This window comes from Cyanistes caeruleus, chromosome 7, assembly GCF_971803275.1.
Source record: "Cyanistes caeruleus chromosome 7, bCyaCae1.hap1.1, whole genome shotgun sequence".
Taxonomy (NCBI): Eukaryota; Metazoa; Chordata; class Aves; order Passeriformes; family Paridae; genus Cyanistes; species Cyanistes caeruleus.
In genome coordinates, this window is record NC_141707.1 from 12,581,044 (window position 1) to 12,605,455 (window position 24,412).

General features: G+C 37.3%; 1 long non-coding RNA gene across 1 annotated transcript in view; it reads left to right on the forward strand.

Annotated features, from left to right (window-relative positions):
• Positions 1-275: 275 nt before the first annotated feature.
• LOC147652195 (uncharacterized) overlaps positions 276-24,412 on the forward strand; it is a 32,292-nt gene continuing 8,155 nt past the window's right edge. The window contains exons 1-2 of the long non-coding RNA XR_015289409.1: positions 276-484; positions 1,165-1,245. This is a non-coding gene — a long non-coding RNA (uncharacterized LOC147652195). The remainder of the gene's footprint in view (positions 485-1,164; positions 1,246-24,412) is intronic.

A 24,412-nucleotide genomic window follows, 5' to 3' on the forward strand; every position in this document is an offset into this window, starting at 1 on the left:
GAAAGCAATACAGTAAACTTGTTTACTTGGAGTATATATGTGCTTCAAGAGTCACCTTGTACAAAAAAAAATGAGCCTTAATTACAATAAAACATCTGTTCCTCTTATAAAATGGAAGTCAGCTGCTAAAAAATAGTGGGTTTTTTCCTCCTGCATTCTTTCCTTATGCTTACAGCTTTACAGATACGTAGTTTCTGAAAATGTTTTAAGAAATTTTATTGGCATAACCCGTCCCCTCTGTGGCGTTTAGCTGAGGGGACGGTTTGTGACAGGGATTTGTTGGCTTTGGGGATCCTGGCAGCCCTGGGATTGCAGGGCTGGGATCCTGGGTTTTGGGGACTCTGGGAGCCCTGGGATTGCAGGGCTGGGATCCTGGGTTTTGGGGATCCTGGCACCCCTGGGATTGCAGGGCTGGGCCCATGGTCTTTAGGGAGTCTTGCAGCCCTGGGATTGCCAGGTTGGGAGCATGGCTGTGCTCCTTTAGGTCAGTTTGTTCATGGTTCTCCCCAGCTTCTTGATGAGTACATGTGGCTTTGCTGGGCTGGATGGGTGTCCTCTGGCTCCACAGGAGGAGGTGGTGGTGTACATGGGACTTCCGAAGCAGCCCCAGGTTGCCGAGTCAGCCCTGGGTTGGCAATGGCTCTGCTGCTGTCCCCTCAGGCCCTGTCCCCACGGCCGTGCCCGGCCATCCCGGCTGTGGCTGTCCCCACACGGGGTCTGATCCTGATGCCAGCTGCCAGGACACAGCCCAGGCTGAGCCTTCTGCATGGAGGTGCCTGTGGATGGCACTCGGAGCTGCCCTGAGGGCCCTGCTGTGTGCCCAGGTGTGCTGGGCCAGACCCTGCCCTGCAGCCATGCCTGGCACCTCTCCTTCCATCCCTCCCTCCCTCAGCTTGCACCCAGCCCTGGCAGGAGCTCGCCACTGCTGCATCTTTCTAGGCCTTCTTAAAACTTACAGTCTTGTGCAAGTTAAAAACAAAACAAAAACTGCAGGAGAGGGAGTGAGGAACAAAAATTAGGTGTTTTTTCCACTTAGTGTGCAGAAAAATTTTACGCTGCTCTGATCAGTAACAGCAAAGGCATTTACAGCACTGGTTTGTTTCAATGCAAGAAGCTTAATTTAGCATGACCTTATTCTCGGAGTTTGTTTTGTTTATTCCTCAGGGTGCTTTCCTGCAGCCGGTGAGGGTGCAGCGCTTCCTTGGTGTCCCGAGCGTCCTGAGGCAGAGGCTGATCTCCCACAGGGTGAGTCAGGGCTCACACAGCCTTTTCTGGGCAGCTTTTCCTCTGGGCTGGGGGCACTGCTGCCACTGACAGTTCTGCTGCCTTTGCCTTTTGCTCTGCTCTTGTCTTGAGGATTTTTTCATCTGGCATCATGGTAATTAAAGACAAGTGAGTCAAGCCTTACCTTGGATGAGGGAAGATGAGAGCAGAGGAAAAAGAGGCTCAGACATAGCTCTTTTCTTTGTTCTCATCTATCAAAGAAGAACTTGCCATATGTTTTCTACTCTTTTGCCGCTTGTTACGTTCTAAATTTGACACCTATTAATTACATGTTACATTATAAAAGTTTTTCAGTTTTTAAAGTGATTCATATTTTCTTCTATGACTTCTTTGCAATGTTACTTTTTGATTTTGTAATTGCAGACTTAGATTTTTTTAATGTTTTTACAGGAAATCTGGCATTTTTACCTGAAAAGTGTATAGGAGACGTATCATGCATGACAAGTATATTAACTATATTTGATCCCGGTAATGGAAGTAGACGTTTCTCCATTAAAGTTAATGGAAATGTAATGATTTATGCCAGCTGTGAAGATCTGTTTGGCTATACTTGCTATAGGAAATCCATTTGTTTGGTGGAATGACAGGGTTCATTTTTCTAAATAATTTAAAAATATTTATTTGAGTGGTTATTAATTCTCAATCTGTAAAAGTTTTTATTTTGGAGGATTGCTGGTAGTGAGGCTACCTCATCACTGTGGAGAGACTGCTGTTTCTAGGGAATTGCAGCTTTTATGGGTCTACAGGGTTTAGATCTACAATTACTGCAATGTTGGTCCAGTTTATTGAGAGGTGGTGGACAGAGTCAGGGTCCATCCTCTTCTGTGTCTTCAGGGAGTTGTGATGATGGAAAAGAGGCTCAGAATGTTTGGTTTGTTTTTGACCCTTTGAGAGGAGGGCTCAGCAAACACGAGCCTGCTTTTCTATGTGTCTTGCTCCAGAACAGCTGGAAATTTTGTTGGTGGTGAAGGCTTGACCTTTGACTGGGAATTCTACACTGGTGTTGCCATACAGCCCTGTAAAGAGCAGCCTCAGCTGTGCTGGATGATGCTCTTGGCAATGGCCTTCCCCTGACAGCTTAAAGCCATCCTTAGTTAAGGCTTCCAGGTGAAAGCGTTTGCCTTCTTTATTACTTTTCTTTCATAGTTAAACCCATTACTGCTAAAATTTCACAAGATAGAGTTTCTGTCCAGGGTTCTGCCCTGTACAGAGCAGCAGTATGTGTTTTGCTGTCTGTGCTGTTTTAATGGTTAATCTTTCATTTCTGCCTTTATAGCACGGTGTGACCTCTCTTCTGTGCTATATTGTGTCTGTCCTTGTGGACTCCTTTCACTTTGGCGATATTTCACTTTAATTTCTTCTCAGACCATATCTAGTCTACTGCTTATTTCCAGTGGAATTCATGTTTCTTATCTGCAGGCCAAGATTCAAACTATAAATTTCATTTCTTTTAGTATTTTCTGCTAAGCTACCACATTTTGAGAATTACTTTCTGCTCTGATTTCCCACAGTTTTATTTTTCAGCCTTTTGAAGGAATGATCTCAACATTCAGACAAGCAAATTGCTAAGCATTTTCAGGCTTTGATTTAATCTATTGTAATTAACCTCATTACTTGATAAAACTGAGTTAGAAAAGTAGATTCCTTCAAGTGCTCAGTATACAAACCCCATCTTTATTTTTGTATGGAAAAAAATTACTGGCTGCTCAGAAAATGTAAAGTATTTTGAAGTTGGTTCTATAGCTCTTTAAGAACAATTCTGCTAGTGCTTCCTATTTCTTCTCAAGTTGTTTTTTTCCCTTAAGCACAGAATATTCATTTAAAGATCAGATATTCATTCTACGTGAGAGAGATGAATACTACTTTCCTTAGGATTCTTTTGCTTAACTATTTTTGTATCTTAATTTTAAAAACCACAAATCCACAATAATTTATCTCCTAATTTGATTGTAATTCAAAATTTAAGAAAACCTATGTTAAAGAGGTTGTGTTTTGAAGCTGACTTAATCTTAAAAGTTAATAAAGTTGCACTGTAGGCATTAAAAAAAAATTAATTATTAGAGAAATTGTGATACTTTAAGAAATCTAGCAAAGCTTAGGCTTTATTATTGTGTGACTACCAGTGGAGTACTTGACATAAGGGTAAATTTGCTTTTTTAATACACATGAAGGTGGTGAGAAGGGGTCACTGATGTATGTTTACACAGGTATGGATGTTCTTCTCACAACACACTGAAGAGCTTCAATAGAATATATGTCATTACATCTTAAACAGGTATTCTGTCAATTGCTTTAAAAAAAATAAATTGTCCACTGAAGTCTAGAGTTAGAAATATGCAGTTACAAGGACGGGTCTTTATATGTATAAATTAGTACATAAACACACATGTACCTGCAAAGTCAGTTCCATATGGAAATTGGAAAGGAAAAAATTATTTTGTCTGTCAAAAAATACTGTTCCTCTGAGCTTTACTTTCAGTCGAGAAAAACACACAGGTTTACATGTGGAATGAAAAACCCATACTGCTAAATGTGAACATTTCTTTGGTTTTATGTTTACTCACCATCTTAGGCTTCCTTTGATGGACCCATTTTTGACTTAAATAAATCAATTATCTGTAGTCATTTCACACTCATTTTTTGTCTGCAGAGGTAAGTAATCTATTAGGGAACAAATATGTTGCTTTGGGATAAAATAATTACTTGTAAAATATTCAAAATACTTCATAGGAATTATAAACTTAGACATTTTTGATTATGATTTACAAAATAAGCAGGCTTAGGAGAGAAATTTACTAATGCTCTTGTATTGGTAATTTCTTTTCTACCTAAAATACATAAGCAGAAGAATTTACTAAATTTCACAATATTTTTTGCTTTTCACTCTGGGAATTCTTTATTTCCTCTCCTTTTTCAAGGAACAACCAAAGGTGGGAAGGTTACAAAAGACTTTTTTTTGAAAAGCATTTCAGATCCCTAATTAATGGCTTAGGTAAATCTGTATGATTAGGATGCTTTGTAGCAGAGTCTGCTATGTAATCTGTCTGGTGTGTCACACACATGCTCTTTAGCCAAGATATGGGATTAAATTAAAACAGATGTAATATTTCAGAATGCAGATAATATGAATCTTACATAAAATATGGTTTTATTTAACTAATATAATGATGGCATGGATTATAAGGCCTTTGAAATGATACCTATTTCTTTGGACTAAACATCTTATATTCAAATCTGAGCTTTTGCTCCTTCCAAATAATGGTATTTTTATTGATTGGTATAAGGGTGTCTATGAAAATGAGATCCTACAGGGTAAAGTTAATTAAGAAAAAGAAATATCTTCTGTTTTCTCAGTGGTCAGTGTGTTACTGCACAAGAAAAAAAAAAAAAACACAACAAAAAAACCACAAATAGTTGTTTGCAAATTAATCTAACTGCAAAACTTTTTCTGTGCCTGGGAGAAGATGCTGAACATCTCAGTCCTCAACAAGGCCACAAGCATGCAGCTCCAAGCACTGTCTCTAGCCTCAGAACAACAACAGGTTGAAAACCTTGATGTAAGAGAATGCTCTCCAGACTGCAGGATTTAAATCTGCTTGGAGGCTTCAAAAACCCTGACTGATCATTGCTTGTGGAGTCTCTGAAGATGGGGGTGGTCCTTGGGTCCAGCTGAAATACTGGGAGGTTGTTCAGCTGTTCTCCTCAGAAGTTGCATGGTGCACCTGTCTGAATTTTAGGAAAGAACTTAATTTTGTGATCTGCCTAATTCCCTTCCTCTTCCACAAAAAGCCTTAGGAAGTCTTAGAGCCACTCAGTACAAACCAAATGAGTCACTTTAAAACCAATGATTTTTCTTTGGATGTTTAGAACTTTGTATGCCTAAAATTAAGCCTGAGACCTTTTAAAAAGGCATTTCCTTCCCTCTAAGCATGTGTCTTAGTGAAAATAGCCTGATGCTTTTAAAGAAAGGACTCAGGGTCTTAAACATCTATGAAGCATTGATTAGATTTATTTTAGCTGTGTGTTCAGTCAGAATGCATTATTTTTTTCCTCCACTAATGACTCAGATTTGTAGTAAGTGAAGTATAGTTCTTAGCTTGAAGTGCCAGTTTGTTCACTTTTCGTTGCATTTACGAGATATTGTACCTGAAATAATTTTTCAATATTGATTTGCTCAGAAGTGATTGCTGGTTGTACTGCTAATCATTACACTATTCTTTATTTTTTGTTCTGTTAAAGATTTAAGTATCCCATTATAAGGCATCTTGCTTTAGAAGAAGCAATGTTAGGCAATGATGAACTATTCAAAACTATTCCAGAATTAATTGAATTGGTTGTTGGGTAACTCCACACATCTTTCCACCAGCATATGCTAGTCCTGAGACCAGTAGACTTAAAGGAGGAGCAAGATGTAGATGCTGGAAAGCAGAGGTGGTGAGGTTGTTTCACCATTTCATGTAAATACCATTATTAATGACAGAAGAACATTAATTTTACAGATGAAACTTTGTGGCGAGGACTATGAAGTTACCTCTTTGGAATCCTCGCATATTCTAAATATATTCCAGTGGCTACATACAAAAAGAGTTAATTGCAATGGTCAGAGTGGGTCTAAATATTCACAGATAGGCATTTATTAATTAGTTCCTGGGCATGAGCTTAACTGGGATATGTATTTGTGCATATGCTGTTAGCACACAGCAACTGTGATATTAAATATATTAAATATAGTCACCTAAGAGGTTTAAATTAATTCATCTCACCTCACATTTTATAATAATGAGTACATACAAAGCTTGCTACTTGGGCATAGCTGGTTAAGCTGCAGTAACATGGCCATATTTCTAATCCTTAGAGTGTCGATATCAAGATTTAATACTGTTTAATGAATGCACTTTAAATTGATATCTCCTGTTAATTTGGATTAACTTTCAAGGTGTCCCTATGACAAATGTGGAGAATATGATAATATTTGTTTTATTGTCCTCTAAACCAGCAGGAACCATTATGCCTTAACCTTACTGTTGCCTAAAAGCATCATTTGCAAGCATTATTTTCATGGCCACACAATCTCTTATGAATTATATAAAGCACTGTTAACTGCTGTGTTTTTTATACAGGCAAGCATATTTTTGGGAGATCGACGAGTAGCATCTCTCCTGAGTACCCATCTACATTTTTATGCAGGCTTCATTTTCCATTTGGCACAGCATTTTTATTAGATTAGTAATAGCTATATTTACAAAATCATTAATATTTTGTAAGACTGAATGAATGTGTAGGGCAAAGAGATTATGGCCAAATAATTAAATGTTTAAGTCAATTTTACCTATTGTTCTGGAGATTCTATCTTAAATTTTTTTGAGGAGGCAACAGTTTGAAATTGCAGGAGTTGGTAGTAAAAGGTGGAAACTGTATTTCTGCATTAATAGGTACATACAACTGATAACAAAATCATCAATACATTTGAAAACGAGTGCTTCAAACCCTATGTAATATGTATATTAGTGCAGGGATTTTGGGGTACATTTTCACATGCACTGATTCCATTTAAGAAGCTGTGGAAATGCTCAGATGCTCATTTATTTACCTTATTCATGGAACCTACTGGGGCTTTAATCAGCTCATCATGAAACCTTGCACCAGAGGCACTAGCCCTCATTAATACAGCCAGTTTCTGCTACAGAAAGAGATTTAAGAACAATTTCACAAAACTGTAGCAAAAATACTCCTGCTTCTCCCAATATTTGCAGTTATTCTATTGCCATTAATGTGTTTTTCCACCTAGATATGTCTGTGAAGCTCCCCTTGAAAGACAAATGCTTTGAACATTCTAGGTAGTTTCTTGCTATAAAGGAAATATTTGCAATGGCATGAAAACTTTTTTCTTTCTTTTTTTTTTTTTCTTTTTTTTTGAAGAACCAGACTATTATGAGAAAAGTTTATTGCTGGAGATGATCAAAGGCACAAGACTTTTTCAGCTCTTAAGCTGGCTGAAACTCGCCAGTGTTACAAGACAGTTGTTTTTTATTTTTGCTGGTCTTAATGAACTCACTGGGCTTGTTCAGAAAAGCAAATAAACACAGAAAATGTGTGCTGAGGTCCTGACACTTGGACTTCAGAGAATTATCCATAGTTAAACTTCTAAACGGTGCAGCTGGCCAAGGTGCAGTTCAGCATGAAGTCAGACTCAGATGACTTAATGAGGGATCCACTGAAAGCAGGGATGAGCAGTGTAAGCACCAGGCCAGAACAGTGATTGTCACAGAAAAAAACAAGGACAGGTGGGAAACTGAAGCAGTGGACCTGATCACAAAATATAGCCATGGTTTATAAATCTCCTTTTGGCACTCTAAGTGTAGAAGCAAAGGAAAAGAAGAGATATGGTAATGATTTGATCTCTCTTTTCCAAAGTTCACAATCACATTGTGTATTCAGTGGGTTTTTTCAAAAATAGCAATATCCCCAGCTGCTTCTCTGACCATTTTTAAAAGGGCAATGTCACAATTTATAAAGTTTTCATAATTTCCTTAATCATCTCCCGCTAAGTAAAAGGAAATGCTGGTTTCATTTAATTCACACTAATAGATAAATCAGTCCTAAATGAAGATGGAGGTGTGAAATTTCCAGCTATGCTGGAAAGAAAATTAAATCATCAATAAAATATTTCCTTATAGGCATCTTTTCCATAATGTCTGTGAAGCATTAGGTTTAAAATAGGTTTATTTTACAAAATCACTATAGCATCCTTCTCTGCTAAGGAAGGAAAAAAACTCTGAAGTGCCACTGTTCTTAGACTTTTATTTATTAATGGCCACAACTTCAAGCCTCATGAATTTGTCGAGAAGACTAAAGAGAACCTCTAAAACTATAGCAGTGTTTTTATGCCACTGGGGAAAATCAGTATTTCTCTGCTAAACCTGTCTTTCTGCTCAATGATCCATGAACGAGGAAGGATTTCCAAACAAGCCAATGGATGCTTCAAAGGAGCTTTTTGTCTGTTGTGTCAACGGGCACATCTGAAATAATGCTGTAATTTTTAACAGGACACATCATATTGAGCTGCATAATTTCTGTGCCAAACCTGAAGTCAGTGTGATCTTTTACAATGGTAGCTTAAGCAATATCTTATTTTATCCTCTGGCTGACCAACAGCTTGAGCTGCCCAGCTTAAAATGTAAAAGCAAAGCTCAAAGCTAAATTAGAGAGACTTTTGCAGGATTGGTCTAAGACTTTAAAGAAAGTAAGGATGTTATAATGCAAACCCAAACCTCTATACAAAATAACTTTGTAACTTTTATCATTCAGTGTGAGCAATTGTACATCTTTAATTTTGTTTTGACAAAAAGTTGAATTAAAATGTGTAACACCTGTCCAGTATGCCCATGTGCTATAAAATACATCCTGTGAAAGTAACAGCTCTGCTGGGTGCTTTATAACCTCGTGCCTGTGAGATGACCACAGCTGATCTTGCTGCTGAGACTGCTCTTGGTTGTGGTGTGTGACACCACAACCTGATCTCACAGTGATCCTTTTGGCAAGGCACTGGACAATTTGGTGCTCCTCATAAACTTTTCAATCTATTCTAATAGTTCCAAAACTGATGAAATAAAAGAATAAGTCACTATCTTCAAGATCTGTGGAGCAAGATCTATGTTTTGATGAGTGCATTTACTGACCTTGGGTGTGATCTACCAAGCTACTAAAAAGAGGGAAAAAAAATTAAGAACTTGCAGCCAACACCTCTATCCCCCCGTCTGAGTGAAAACTAAGAGCCAGCTATACTATTCCAATTCTCCAATCCTCCAATGTGTTTTTCTTAGCAGCAGCAGCTCTTTTGGGAAGTGTAACCATGGAAATTAGAAATTACTATCCTAACAGCAATTTGAGAGTCATTTATTGAAAAGGGTGCTCTCTTTGAGGAAAAGATAGGAGGGGCAGAGGGAATAAGTTGTATGAATTCACGTTAATGACCGGGGCTTGAAATACTGAAGAGCTGAACTACTATTTAATGACTGAAAATGGATGCAAATTGTATCAGTGATAATGAACCAAAGAGAAAGTGAAATGTATTAGGGAAAAAAAAATAGTGTGAGTCGCCCAGTTTTGAAAACCTTTTTTGCCTTCACAATCCTTGCTATTCATAAAAGCACTTGATGGTTCTAATTGTTTTAACATCTCATCAAGGCTTCCTTTATCAATGGGAATGTTCTCTCTTCCTAGATATGATTTAATGATTTAATCACTGTGGTTTCTTACTGTGAGCCCTGCTAATAGGGATCCTACACAGATTACGTAAATTGTATTCACTCAAGGACTGTAAATAGTGAAGCACTTAATTCTATTACCTTTTTTTTCCTCCTCAATTTAATTGAAATGGAACAATTTAAACGGAGCAATTAGAGAGCTTTCTGGCAGCCCAAGAATAGTTAAAATTATCTTGTTTTATTATGATTCCTTTTAGATTACTAATGTAGACGGCTAGTTTGGAGCTATATCTTAGATTATGTGGATTATCAGTCCAAGTAAAATAGATGTATACAGGCATGAAGTGCATTTCCTCCCAATTCCACCCTATGCCTCATCCTGTGGCTGACGTTTTCCACGAAATGGGTTACTTGAGGCAGGTTTGCTGTGTGACTGCTTGCAATAAGCAGATTTCACTCTACCACCTCGCCTGCCTTTTCTCCTGAAGCTGTTTATGATAATTCCAGCTGAGTATTCAGAACATGTGCACAGTATTGTTGCCTGTCACACAGGCTGTTTGGCATGAAGGCTTTCTCTGATCTTCTATTCCTGTTAATAGGCTATTTAAGATGCCACAGAGTCACATTTATTAAAGCCTTCGAGGCTAAGCTTACATGAAGAGAGCTTGCTGTATTTTCTCAGAATTTACTGTAAGGGAAGCACGTGAGCGCTGTGGCTGTGTTTGCACGGTCAGTTAATTTCTCTCAGGCTTGCAGGCAAACTGCTTAATGCTTTCAGCTTTTAGAAGTCTGATTACAAGCTATGGCTTATAAATATAGAGGGTTTTCCTCAGAAAAGTGCCTGTTTAAGGCACCATTGCAATAATATGTGTTGAGCTGGAGTTACAGTACATTTTATTCAGGTTTTATCAGCTGGCTCCTCCTCTTGACCCTCCCTTATAGCCACATATAGATTCTAAGGTTGTGCATCCAGGATAGCTTGCTAAAGTAGTCCAGATTATGACTGCATTCTGAAGTTCACAAAGTTCATTCAGCCTAATTTTCAAAATAAATTAATTTTTTTATGAGATGTCTATTTCTCCAAGGTGGTTTGATCCTGAGTTGTTGATCCTGCCTTTGAGGCTGGCAGTAATTGGTGTGGCCAACAGAGCTTATTGTCCAATTTCAGTTCCATTAACATTTTAAACTAATTTTTGAGATATGTCTCCATAGTAAATCTCTACAAACAAGAGAAGAGATGGTGGCAGCTTGTTTAGGGAAAAGATTTCTAATGGCTCAGCTCCTGCTTGCCTCACTTACACATTCCCCCCTGGCCAGACCAGAAGGGCAGTGCTGAAAAGGCCAGATCTTTTTATCTTGCCAGCTGGGACTTTCCCCTTGCCATTCCCTGTGTGGTGGGTCACGATGTGATACAAGTCCCTTTGGAGAAGCTGTGACAAATTTTGTGCCACAAAATGCACAGTGTGGGCATGTCCTGCTTGCTAGGATGGGGTACAAACTGTTTGGGACCTCTCTGGTACGACTGGGGTGGATAATTTGGATATCTTGAGGCTGGACAGCACCAGGTCACCAAGCCACCTTTGGATCATTAAATGAAAATATAAATGACTGGGGGAATTCTGACTACAAAATACTTTCCTTACAGAATTTCTATAGAACTTCTGCAGTTAGAGTTGTCTAAATTCCCTATTCTTTTTTAACAGGTTAATATTATTGCAAATTATTCTACATAAAAACCTTAGAGTACAAATAAAGCAGCTGAGGATTCAAATTTTAATTTCCCCAGGTTCCACATTTTGAGGTTTTTTTGGTGGGGTGGGGAGGGAGAAGTGAAACAACCTTCTGCAAGTATCTAGGGATATTTTACAAACAGTATTTCCTGTAAATCTTGGTAAAAAAAATCTTTGTATTTAAACAGATCTGAATTTAATAATGTTCTTTTTATTTCTTGATTTAATCTGTCCATTAATATAACTTGCATTCACTTCTGAAAGTTACACCAGCAACCAATTTTCTGTACAAACTAATATCCAACATCTAGAGCTACTACATCCATTTTCCTTGAAGGTTTAGAAGTAATTTGAGTCTTATAATGAAGATGATTGCTCTGTTGCAGAACTATGAGAGGTTTCAGTAACATCTATGAAAGCCAGTGTATGGCAGTGTATTCTAAAGTCATATATTGAATATATTTTTTCTGATTTATACACTTAAGTTTGCAATTTTACAAATGTATATTTCCCAAATATAATAGATATTTCCTGTTATTCCTGCATAAAAATATTCATCTTCTTTTGGCAATCTTGAAAGGATTGAATTGCATCTATAAGGCAGATAAATTATAGAAGTTGCTCAGTCCTTGCAATCTAAAATTAGAAAGTCCAGGACAAAGGATGACCTGTATTACACTGAGCATTTGATACCTCTGTCCATCACCTCAACAACTTTTCTCCTGGGCTAGTACCAGAGAGCAGATCATTAAAATCAGCAACCTGACAGACACAAAGGATGCTAGCACCTCAAAGGTGGCAAAAACAGAGCAAAGAATCTGCTAAATCTAGCTTAAATGTGAACTAAACACTTCTTGAACTGAAAATAATATTGCCATATAAACTCCATAACTAAAATGAGGGCCATGTAGGACGCCTTGAGTCATCAAAGGGGGATTTGAACTGTTCATCCAGGCTTAATCTTACTTAACAAACAGTTGTGTGAATTATCTAAGTATTTCTGAACACCCAGTCCCTCAGGGAGAGGTTGGTACAAGGACTCATTACTGCCCTGACAATAACTTTTGACACTTTTGCTGCAGCAGGTCATGTTTTCTGCCTTTTTTTTTTTTTTTTTTAAATTTTATCTGTCAAATTCCCTGAGTGCACCTTTTTCTCTTATTCCCAGCATGTTGGATGGGTAAAGTTAATGCTAACTCTTGGTTCCTGGCGAGGATCAGGTTCTCAAGCAGATTAAGTGAACTGTTGGATTGTTAAGGGGTTTTTTTCTGTTGTTCCCCTTTGTAACATCTGCCTTTAGTTCTCTGCTCCTGGTTGGCTATATCAGTGGGAATATTTCTGAAAGGATTCCTGAATATTTTAAAACAGATACCTCTCCAATTCACAGTTCTTGCAATTTATCAGAAAGTTTTAAGATCATCTGGTTTAATAATCCTGGCCATGTCCCATGGTGTCCTTTGATCTGGACAGTTTGTTTGAGATGTGGGCATGCTGAGGCACCCTGCACTGCTGAAACAAAGAAATGCAAGGCCATTCCCTTCCAGGCTTGAATACCTCACAACTGTTCCCTGACAACAAGGTCCCCATCCCCACAGTGTGTCCCTCACTTCCTTCTCCTTCCTTCCTCTTTTGGGCATAGAAAATACGCAAGCTCATCCTTAGCAGTGTTCCTATACACAAACCATTTGCAGAATAATGTAATTTTTTGCATTCTTTTTTGCTGTGGTACACTCAGGCTATATCCATGCTGATGTGCCTTATATAAGAATTTAAATAGGTAACAGCAGGACAATCTATTTAGGTCCTTTCACGTCCATCACCGTAGCAATAATGGCAGGTAACTACTGCTGATGACTGAAATATGACTAAAAGATGAGGGAATTTTCTTTTGAGCTGTTTTTCATTGTAAAGCTGAAAGAAAGAAGGTTCTTTCCACATCAGAAAGTGAAAAATGTGATTTGGAAAGAGGTTAGGTTAAAAATAGACATGAGACCTTAAGGAAAGGGGAGTGCTCCTTCTGTAACCTAGAAACTGAAATCCCTAAAGAAATATCCAATACAGCAAGACCTGAAAAGAAAGAGAATTTTTAAAATACAGTGAAATAAGTAGAAAAAAATAAATATAAAAAGGAGAGAGGGAATGCAAATAAAATGGTAATCACAGGTCTATAGCTCTTACTCATGTGGGCCTTTGTCCATCACCTTAACAACTGTCTCTGAAAAATGTGGGAAACAGGATTTACAAAATCTTAACACATGACTAAATTCCTTGTGTACCTGGATTTTGTGGTAAGAATTGTGACTGAGTGGTTCTGGGGCTTTCTATACGTTGGAAAAAAGGTCATCGTGCTACCGTTCTTTATTTAGAAATGTTGCAGAGGGCACACGAATTTTAGTCAGCAATGTAAAAATCAGTGCTGCCAGTAAATGCCAAAGGGAGCTTGGTATGTACAACTTGTCAGTAAAATTTGGCTGGAGTATCAGGCTCTTCCAAGGATGTACAGCAGTGTAACAAAGTGAAGAAACCCTCCTCCCCCTGGCACTGCACATGTAGTGGCCAACTCAAAGTTGCAATCTGTGCACTTGCTGCTGAGTGAATGAAGGCTGTTGACAGATGATGCTAAGAAAGTGTTTAGTGCACTGAATGCTTTTTTTTTATTTTTTATTTTTCCACATCAACCAAATCATCATTTACCAAAAAGTAAAATGAGCAGAGGAAAGTAGAGGAGGAGAAAACCAACAGCCAAAAAGCCTTTCAGTCTTGAAGAAGGAAAGAATAAAAAGCAAAATCCTTAACCGCTCTTAAATCTGGTGAGCCCGATGAATTTTGTCTGCGGATACTTGAGGTCTGCAGTTGTCATTTTTGAGGACATGTGGAGGATTGGCAAGGGATCAGGAAAATGGAAAATACATCTGCAATGCCTGCCCCTGACCGGGAAAAAGGGGATAGAGTGGTTGTATGCTGCTCAGTTTCATTTCAGACTGCACACTTCAGGAAAAGACTGAGTTCTTGGATTAAAGGCAAACCTGAAGGGAGATACCTACCTTGTAAAGACACAAAGGACTTAGGAAAGATTTGTTTCAAGCCTCTTCTTTTAAGTTTTCTCTGTCTCAAGGGTTATGTTGTTCCAGGCAATAATAGTAACAACAAAACCTCCTTAGAGTAGAAATTGGAAATAATTTTCCAGATGACAGGCTCTCCTTAATGAAAAGCAATATAGCCTGGCCTGAAGACTCTAATTTTGGCTTGGGGCCACTTCACACCAACACTAAAGGTCTTTTACAGGCAGGAAGAATAAGTGTCTTTCTGGAACAATATAAATACATTTAATCCTGTGCTGGGGAAGGAAAGAGCCCACAACAATTCTTGATTCTCTTTCAGTGACTCTCTTTCCAGTGGTGCTGTGCAAAAGTAGGCCTTGTGTTCCTTCAAAAGCATATGGATTTAGTACAAATTTCAAACATTGGACTTGTACAGTAAGTTGAATAACAACTCACAGGAAAAGGATTAATTGTTCATATCTGCTAGAAAATAATGTTATGTTAAATAGACTTTAAATTATTGAGAAATGCACAGGTTGTCATTAGATCAGTATCACAAAATGTGCATTCATGTGCTGAATATACAATTTCATGATAAATAAATGTTGTATGTGACTCTGCTGTGTTGATGAAACAAGAAATTATTACATATCTTTATTTACAGGTAAGCAGTATTCCAGCTGACTTGTATTCAGCAGCCAAATCAGAGGAATGAGATAACAGCTGAAACTTATGGACAGTCTTTAATAGGAAGTGAAGAAATTAGACCAAAAATTAATCTTGCAATATCTGGCCTCATTGTTGCCAGCAAGGTTTTTTGTTAAGCCTTATAGTGTGAGTTATTTTTTCTGTGTTAGTCCAATACATTGAGTTACTTTGAAAGTAAAATGAAATACAGTCTTTCATTTTTACTTTATATTTCCTGTGAGTTTCTTTATAATTCCTATTAGTTTCCAGTAGTCATGTTGTCAATCTGTCAGCATTCAGCAAAATAGCTCCCAAGCCAGGCAATAATTCATGTCTTTCATTCCATATCTAGGATGGTCTGTAAATATATAACTATTTCTAAAAATTCTCTCAAAGTTTTGATTTTTGTGTACTTGATGACTGAGACTTTCTTCACAGCAGACAGTATTTGAGATATATTTTGTTTTCATTCAGAAAATATATCTTTATTCTGTTTATTGAAAACAGTGTTCTAAGTTGAAAAATATAGTTATATTGGCTTGTTTTCACAATGAGAAATTTCTGAAGATTTAATTGTGATTAAAAGGCTTTTTGTTTGTTCTTTTAGAAATATATTCCTTAGCGTCTTTTTTCCATAATAATTTATTTAAGTTCTGTAACGATAAACAGTTGGGAAACTACTTGGACTTATAGCTTAATGCACTGAGCAATGGAAGAATATGATGCAGCTGAGTTTTAGACATTCAGCTTTTATTCCCTTATATTTTCTTCTTCCTTCCATGAATATATGCTGCCTCAAAATTTATGCATTAAACTCATAACCATAACAAAAATAATGTTCTTGACTACCATAACTTTTCCTAAAAATCTCAATATATGCTTTGTGTTTTTCACAATTTCTAAATTGTTCAGCTTCCTTTTTCTATGCTTAACTGTTTATTGACAGTTTAAACTTATAAAACCAGGCCACATTGTTGTATAACTTTGCTTTTCCTAGCAAGATGGGCTCTAGGTATTTATTGTAGCAATCTGCAAGGGGTCCAGTTCTCTGGTTTTTGCTGGACTTCTTTGTTTAGCTTTGTTTCCAGCAAGAAATATTCCATGAGATAAAAATCAAGAAACTAAAATTCTGCTGTTCACATGAGATGACTGCACAACTCTATGCCACAGAAATGAAGGAATTCCTCAGGTCCAGATTTTCCTGGAGCGGGATAAGAAAAACCTTGGACTATGTCAAATTTCACAGTTTGAAAAGTGCATTTAAAAAGGCATTAAAGTAACCCAAAAAACCCAATGTTCCCCATCCACCCCAGCCCCCAAAAACCCAGAAGCATTCTGATTTTCTGTCAGAGTTGTAGTTGCTCCAGTTTGCACGTTGGTTATCCTGCATTTCCAAAAAACACAACTGCAGGGCACAAAAAGAAATGTCACTATTGAAAGAAATATCTCTTGCCAGCAACTTTTCCTGAAGTTCAGCTCACTTTGATTTGCTTTCCTTGTGGGGTAAGTGTAGAAGCTGTGTCAAACACACCCCACCTCTGTAGGTCAATGAAATATATAAATAAATGAAGGCAAATAGGAGATCCTGATGTTTATGTCAAGGTAGCAGAAGTCTGGATTCAGGTTCTGTTTAAATGACGTTTATCCAATAATGAAGACCAGGCAGAATGATGAATGTGCTTCAGTGTGTCTGTGCTGAAATAGGTTTATAAACAAGCACCTGCCATAAATCACAAAACCAGCTTTGTCAAAAGTAACTAGGGACCAGATGCATCTTTATAATTACCTGTGACACCCATTGTCCTGCTTTCATATCCTCTGTTCCTCACTTAGATAATCTGTTCTATTTTGTTTGTGGTTTCAATGATTTGCATTCTGTTTTGAAATGTGGGTTTATGTCTGGGGAGCTCCTCATGGAAGTCTCTGCCAGTTGCATTAGGGGCAGCAAAATGTGTAATGTTCAGTGGCTAAATGCTACAACTCATTTATTCAGGAGAGAAGGCAAAACTAGCCACTAATACTTCCACAAGAACTTTAACCAGTTTTCCCAGTTTAAGTATTTTTATTTTTTTGGTTTCTGGAGCTTGGCCTTCAGGTAGGGGAAACTTCATAATTGTTTTCCTTGGCTGCATCTCATATTTGGGGTTATGCTGATGGTCTCAACTCATAAAGCTATTTTTCATCTGCAAAATTGTAGAACTCGTGAAGGTTTTTGGCCCTCATTTCTTTTTGAACTAATCTTGCAATTTTAGATTAGCTGGCTGTTTATGGTTCCAGATAAATGGTAATTTCTGGTTTAATTTAATGGGGGCTAGGATGAGAATTCTGTCTCCCTCTTTTTCTTTGCTAATTTTGATACCTTATTTTGTTGTCAGACATTTAGAAATAGCATTCATGCAAACAAAGTTAGGCTTAAAGCAGGCATCATACAAGAAAAATTAAAAGAAAAGGGACTATAAAAGCTTGGAGGTAAAACCTGATTGAATTTGACTTTTAAAAATGTTTTTGTATTTCCTACTGTGGCTATAGAGCTTAGCTGATGCACAATCACAGTAATGTGTTCCTTCATATTGGTTTACAAAAGAGCTTTGCAGTAATCATGGAATAGAAAGTACAGAGCTAGACAATAAATGCCTCTGCTCTTAGGTCAGCCTATTTAATTTCCCTTTCAAATCCAATTGTTCACCTGCTGAGGTTATTAAATATAAGCATAGAGTCTGTATTTGAATACCCTGTCTGTGCCACTTCAGCACTCTGTACCTGTTGCTTTGCCATTACTGATGCAAATCGCCTCTGAGGATGTTTGTAAGAATATGAATATATTTTATTATGTCTTTTACTTACACCACTGCCCAGAGTTCTTTTTTCTTTCTTTCTTTTATTTTTTTAAAGCCAAGATGTGCACCAGGGCATTTAATCTGATGGGTTTACAATTTAAATGTAGGATCAGCCTCACAGAGTCTATCACCCATCAGCTATTAAAATATTTTTTTAATAAAAAATATTCTGTTGTGCTATGGCACATAGCCATTTTGGTTATTATCTATAGAAATATAGCAGTATAAAAGCATAAAAATAACCCTTAAGAAAATGTATAAGGAAAAGAAAGAAAAAGAATAAGGGTGGAAAGATACCACCACCCATGGAGCCAGTGACAAGTCTTGATGGTTGTAATTTCAGTGTCTGTGGGCCAGTGGTGGTCACAGTGCTGATCACATTGGCATGATAAAATGTATTCCCCCACCTTGCAGGATCTGCTTGTTGGCCTCTTCCCTTACCTGGCTCAAAACCTGGCTTGTAGCCTCTGGTGGTGGACATAAACTCATGAATTTTGCCTGAGATGGCATTACCTCTTTTACCTGACCCTAACTGAAGTCAGAACAAGAGACACCAATGCAGGAGAAATGTGCAGAAGGTTGACATGTATTTTCAAAAAGTTGGGGGCTGGGCTTTGTTCTTTGTAGCATCATGCTCATGTGACAAGCTTAGCAATGGCAAGATTCATACAAAAAATATTTCAAGTATTCAAGTTGGAAAATTTCAGTTCATTTCTTTCAGTGTACATGCAGAACTTGGGACAATAATTTCTCCCACAGGAAAGTTACTCTGAATCCTGCACAACATAAGCTTTACTTTAGTAGATATTTTCTGTGCAGAGTGCTCTTGGACTCCAAGTGTCTCTGGGGTTTAGCATAAGGCACTAATAATTTCTTCAACCCATTCATCTTTATTAAATATTAGTCTATTATGAGAAGAAGGTTTGACTAAAGCCCCAGCTTTTCCCCCTCAGCCTTCTGTATTTTTAACACACAGATTTTGTTGCAGTTTGCATCTTTTTAGTTTCTATTTTACCTGTGTTTCAAAGCTTATTTTGAAGTGGGAAAGACTGCCAATTAAGAATTTTCTTATTGATCACAAAAGAAGTAAAGAGCTTTTCTTTCTAAACTCAGTACCAAGCATTCCACCAGAATTTTCAAGTAGCCTTTAAGCAACTGTCAACCATTTACCTGTGAGGAAAGATTTCAAGTTTTGTCATGCAGTTAGTGAGGCTTTTAAAGGCCACAACATTCACAGGCTGAGCTCTGGCATGGAAGTCTCTGCACACACAATTCTCTTTTTTCTAAGCATATCTGCAAGTAGTCTACCCAAGAGAGGAGGACTCAATTAAATTAGAGAGGAGACACAACAATAAAAATGCTGCTTCAAGGGGAAGAGGCAATGCTGTGAATTAGGAGCTCACATAAACATCTGAATAATGGACTTAGTTTTAAAATACAGCCTCACTTGTATGGAAACGTTCCTGAGCCATACATACAACATGCAGGAACACACAAACATTTATTTTGGTATGAAACTTTCATCCCTGTCTAAATATACATCTGATTCAACTCTTTAATGAGGAAAGGTGTTCTTCCCTGCTTGTAGATTGCTCTGTAAAGTTTTGGTTCTAGTCTTGTCTCACTGAAACTTCATTTTTCAATTATTTGTGCAATAGAACTCAATTCTGGTAGCACTTTTAAATGACTGTAATTTAGCAGGTACCTGGAAATATGCTACTCCAGCCCTTATGTGTTGCCTTTATATTCTTCTTTAAAATTAAAGATTCTTGTTTACTAAGGATGTGTGCTTCAACATCTGCTACCTTCCTTTCCCATGAAAATTAAATTCTGAAACAAATGCAACAAAGTTTGGAGAACACTTTTGTGGCTGTTAAATTCCTGAACTCTGGTGTTCTAGTAAAATACCGTCCCCCGTCATAAGTTGCAGCAGAAGCATTGTAGGAATGCACAAAAGAAAGGCAAAATTGTTGTTTACTCGGAGTATGAAAGTTGTATTCAGACATGAAAGCAAGAGATGGTTTCAAGCCTGTGCTCTATATCATTACCCTTTTAAAATACTCCTATTTTGTTGTTATTTTTTCACATTTTAAGACTTTATTCACTAATATATGTCTACCCTAAAACCAGCTTATGTATTTGGTACTGTATTATTTGGTTCACAAATTAAGGTCATTTGTCCTCCTTTTCTGGATCTTCAAAAGCAGTATATTGCCTTTCTGATAATCATCAGAACTCTGTGGTTTATAATAAATTGGTCTCCTTGAAGAATTAATCTTAATTAAGCCATTTAATTATCTTTTATAACAGAGATAGAGAATTTGGTACTGGTTTCCAGGCTGGTGTATCTTTCAGACATAGTGTAAATATAAATTCCCTATCCTCTGTGTACTCTTAGGAGCCAGGTACATTCATACACATATGGGCATTTCTCCACATCCCCATGGCATGATGTATAAATAACACCTTTGTCTTTCCAGGCATTTAAGGCATTTTATTTTCATAATTTGTAGATTTACAGAGTTGATTATAATAAGGGAAAAAACAACATAAGAAGACTTTGGGTTCTATTATGTCAAATAAATGAATGAGAGGATTTATGCGATTAATTCTTGTTATCACTAATGGCCATTTTAATTATTATATGCTTCAAAGATATAAAATGCAAATTTGAAACTGAAGTATCTGTGATCTTCTAGTGAGTTACCTATATGCAAATTGCTAAATGATTTTTAATTGGTGCACCTCATCATTCAGTTATTTTAACGAGTCTGGTAGCTAATTTTCCTAAAGTCCTGCTGCTGCTGTTTATCTCTCCCTTCAGTAAGGAGCAGTTCATTGACACCAGCATCCTGAGTCCTATTTATCATAAATAGCTGCAAATCAAGATTAATTCCCCTGGTAACCTGCAATTTAATTTTACTGTTTGACTACGAATGCATTCATTTTGCATCTGTGAAGAGCCTAATTCTGATTAGGAACTCCTCACTGCACTTTGTCTGTATCATGCTCAGAACTGAGATCATTTAACTGTGTTGTGGAGTTCATGTTATATTGAATAACAATAATGACAACAGATGTTATAAATTCAACACAATCTTTTTAAACTGTGTAAGATCAAATCAAAAATCTTCAGATTGCAAGACAATTACATATATTGTCACTAAGCACTGTCTAGGCTGATATTTATTTAATTTCTACCATAAGAAGTAGACACCCAAGAAGAAATCACAGTAGACATCAAAAAGACAAAGCACATTGTTCTTAGTTTAAAGTTGCCACAAATTATTACAACTTCTGTCCCAGTCCTCTTCTTAGAGGACAGAGAGCATGTTCTCTCTGCAGAAAGTGCTTTGGGTAGTTTGAGTGGCAAGATCACGTGGGTTTGATGTGGCTGTTTTGGCTGGATTTGGGTTATGAATCCATATCAGCATCCAGGGAGGTACGAGGGCAGCGTTCCCAACCACCCCAATTTACACGTGGGAATGGAGAGGTTCTCAGTTTTGTCTCCAGCTGTTCATCTCCTGTTGGGAAGATTTGCTAGACAGCTGAGAGAAACACCTCCCATGTTTGAATTTGCAATGCACTATGCACAGGGTTTTATAAGATCTGGATTTTTTTCTGCTATTTTTTGGTTCAGAAATGAGGCTTCAAATCCTGTCAGGACAGAGGGGCTTTAGTTTTGTTCATCATTATCAAACAAAGCAGGATAACAACCACTAATTATTAAGATTGACGGTGAAACATTTCCAAGCTCTACACTTTTAAGTTCTTTGCCTTTACAACTTTTAATTATTTTTGAAATCTGAAAGCATTTTACTTGCTTTTTTATGTCTCAGTTTCTTCTTCTTCTAAAAGCCTTGAAGACTCCATGGCCTAAAAGCCCAGGATCAGAATTTCAAGGCAATAATGAGCTATCACCTATGGTCAAGCTTGACCTAATTCAGCTCCAAGCTCCCTTGAGCAACTCTGTTCATATTCAGAAAAAAAGTGTAGTTCCTCTTTCTTAAAAGAGCCTTTTCTGAAGACATATAATATAGTATTAAAAGTAATAGAAATCTGAGAAAATCATCTAGCTAGCAAAATTATTTTCATTTTTTTCCCACCTTTAAAAATTCAAGGATGAGGGTTTGGTGTTTCTAACATATTCATTATATGATACAATTTTCAAACTAAAAAAAACAAACCTAACAAACAAACTCAAGCACCTGAAAAAATCCCAACCCTCAACTGAAATAAATAAGGTAGTCCATAACTCAGGCTTCTGCAAAGTAGACAGATAACATTACAAGTTGTTTATGCAGATCACCTGAGGACAAAGTATATAATTAAGAAATATGTAAATTGAGGAAAATAAGATTTCAGTGAATTTTCATATTAATGGTTGTACAGTTGAAAGTATAAAATAACTATGTAGTATTTAGATTATATTGGTTCTGTCCTTTAAACCTTTCTTCATTCCTTCCAGATGATTGTTTAGCAATTAAAGTTTTTGTGTTCTATTCCAATTGGAAATTAAAATGAGTGCCTCAGCTGCAGAAGGCACGACATTGCTGAAGTATGGTTATAGTTATTTAATCTTTCTTTCATTTCTTAAGGGTGTCATTATGACAAGAAAAATTACCTGTTTTCTGTCATTTTCTCAGAGATAAAAATGCAGACACCTTTATTAGAGTGCCTGCTCCCCAGGGAATTTGTACATCACAAGACAGGTTCAAAAAAGGTGGCAGCAGTTTGTGTCTTGATTTTGTGTCAGGTGGGTTTGGTGAGCTCAGGGCCCAGCAGCTATGGATAAATGAACAGCGCAGTTCCAGGCTGCAGAGCACAGCATGATGGAATTACAGGAAGAGGGGATACAACAGGTGCATCCTTTGGGCTCCACTGGGCCACGGGAAAAGAGCAGAATTGTTTACTGAGAAACCATAATTAAATTCATTAGGGATGACTCCCCCCTACTGAGTCAGACTTCTTTTGCAAGGCTTCTGCCCTGGAGGTCATAAATCAAAAGGAGTACACCCAAAATTGAGCCTAACTAGAGGAGATTGTGAAAGTGATGGATTACATAGGTCCTTAGCATCCTGCCTTTGCTTCAGAACTTTTACATCTTCCTTTGCCTTTTGTTTTTTTTTTTATAGCAGCATGACAAGTATAAGAAGTAAGTGTTCTATGTAAAACTTTTACATAAAATCAAAGCCCCTTGTTCCAGATTCATGCTCAGGATGAGTGCAGGAGCCACTCTACCCAGTCAGTCACATTTTGCTACATATAGACATGCAGACATACATGCATCCATCCACACAATTTGTTGCTGGCAATGGTAATCTAGGACTAGATTAGATAAGCAGATAGTCTAGAAATCACAACTGAATACAAATATAGACAATACTCATCTCTGTTCTATTGGTTCTGCTATACATTTTGTGGGGTTTTTTTTCTTTCTGTGAATGTACAGGGGAAAGGCAAAGGTGTATGAATTTGAGAAGTTCTAATTTTAAACTATGACATCACATTTTTATTATTGCTTCATCTTTAAAACTTTAGACATGCTGTTAAAATCTGGTAGTAATATATTAAGAAAGTAACACCATTTTTATTAGTAATAGTATTACTAGTATTTTAATGATGACAGTGGCAACCAAAGCATTTTTAGGCTGTGCCTACTTCTCAAAAGAGAAGATAGTCCACTTCAAATCTAATATAAAGAAAAAAAAAATAATTTCTGGAAAATAATCACCAATTATTCCTGTCATGCAACCTATCATGTCTTAGACTGCTTCTGATCCTTTTTGAAGCCTGAGCCACATTTAGAAAATGTATGTCATAAGCTATCCCTGGAAGTGTTCAAGGCCAGGTTGACAGGGTTCTGAGCACCCCAGTCTAGCAGAAGGTGACCCTGCCCATGGCAGAGGGTTGGAACTGGATGATCTTTAAGGTCACTTTCAATCCAGTCTGAAATTGTCAGAAAGTGTCTCATTTCACACCAGCGCTGCTGCAATTGCTGTGAGAGTGGACAAACAAAAATGTAAGGATTTCTGATCCATGTAATTATTTTGTACAGCCAAGAAGGAACTAAAAAGAGCATAATTTTGTGCACAAGTAATTCAAAGGAGAGGCAGGCAAAAGTTTAAAAACTAGCTGAACTAAATACATACAAAAGGTTTTTTTGTGGCATTAACCCAGCACTGTGCTGAAGAAGCCTTCAACCAAATTGAAGAATTGCCTTAAATTGATTTAACCTAAGACTTAGATTAACATCAAACTGGCACTGCAGCTGATCTAGGCAAAACACTCCTAGCACAGATTATTTTAACAAAACTGTGCTTTACAGAGTATAATTAATTCCGTCTGTTCCCTGCAGCCTTCCAGGAAGTAAAAGAAGCACGAAATGCAGCTACAGGGTTTTTCTGCCCACAGTGATGTCACTGAGAGCACCCCCTTGGAGCTCTGACTCGGAGATCTAGCCTAACAGAAGTTTGGCTTGCAGATATCATAGAAGAGTTCCCCAATAATTCTACCTCTGAAATACTCAGGACTTTTTAGCTCTTTCTCAAGAAAATGTTTTAAAGTAGCTTCAAAAGAATCGGTAATTTGTAGCATTCAAATGGAAAGCATTTCTTTTTGAGAGT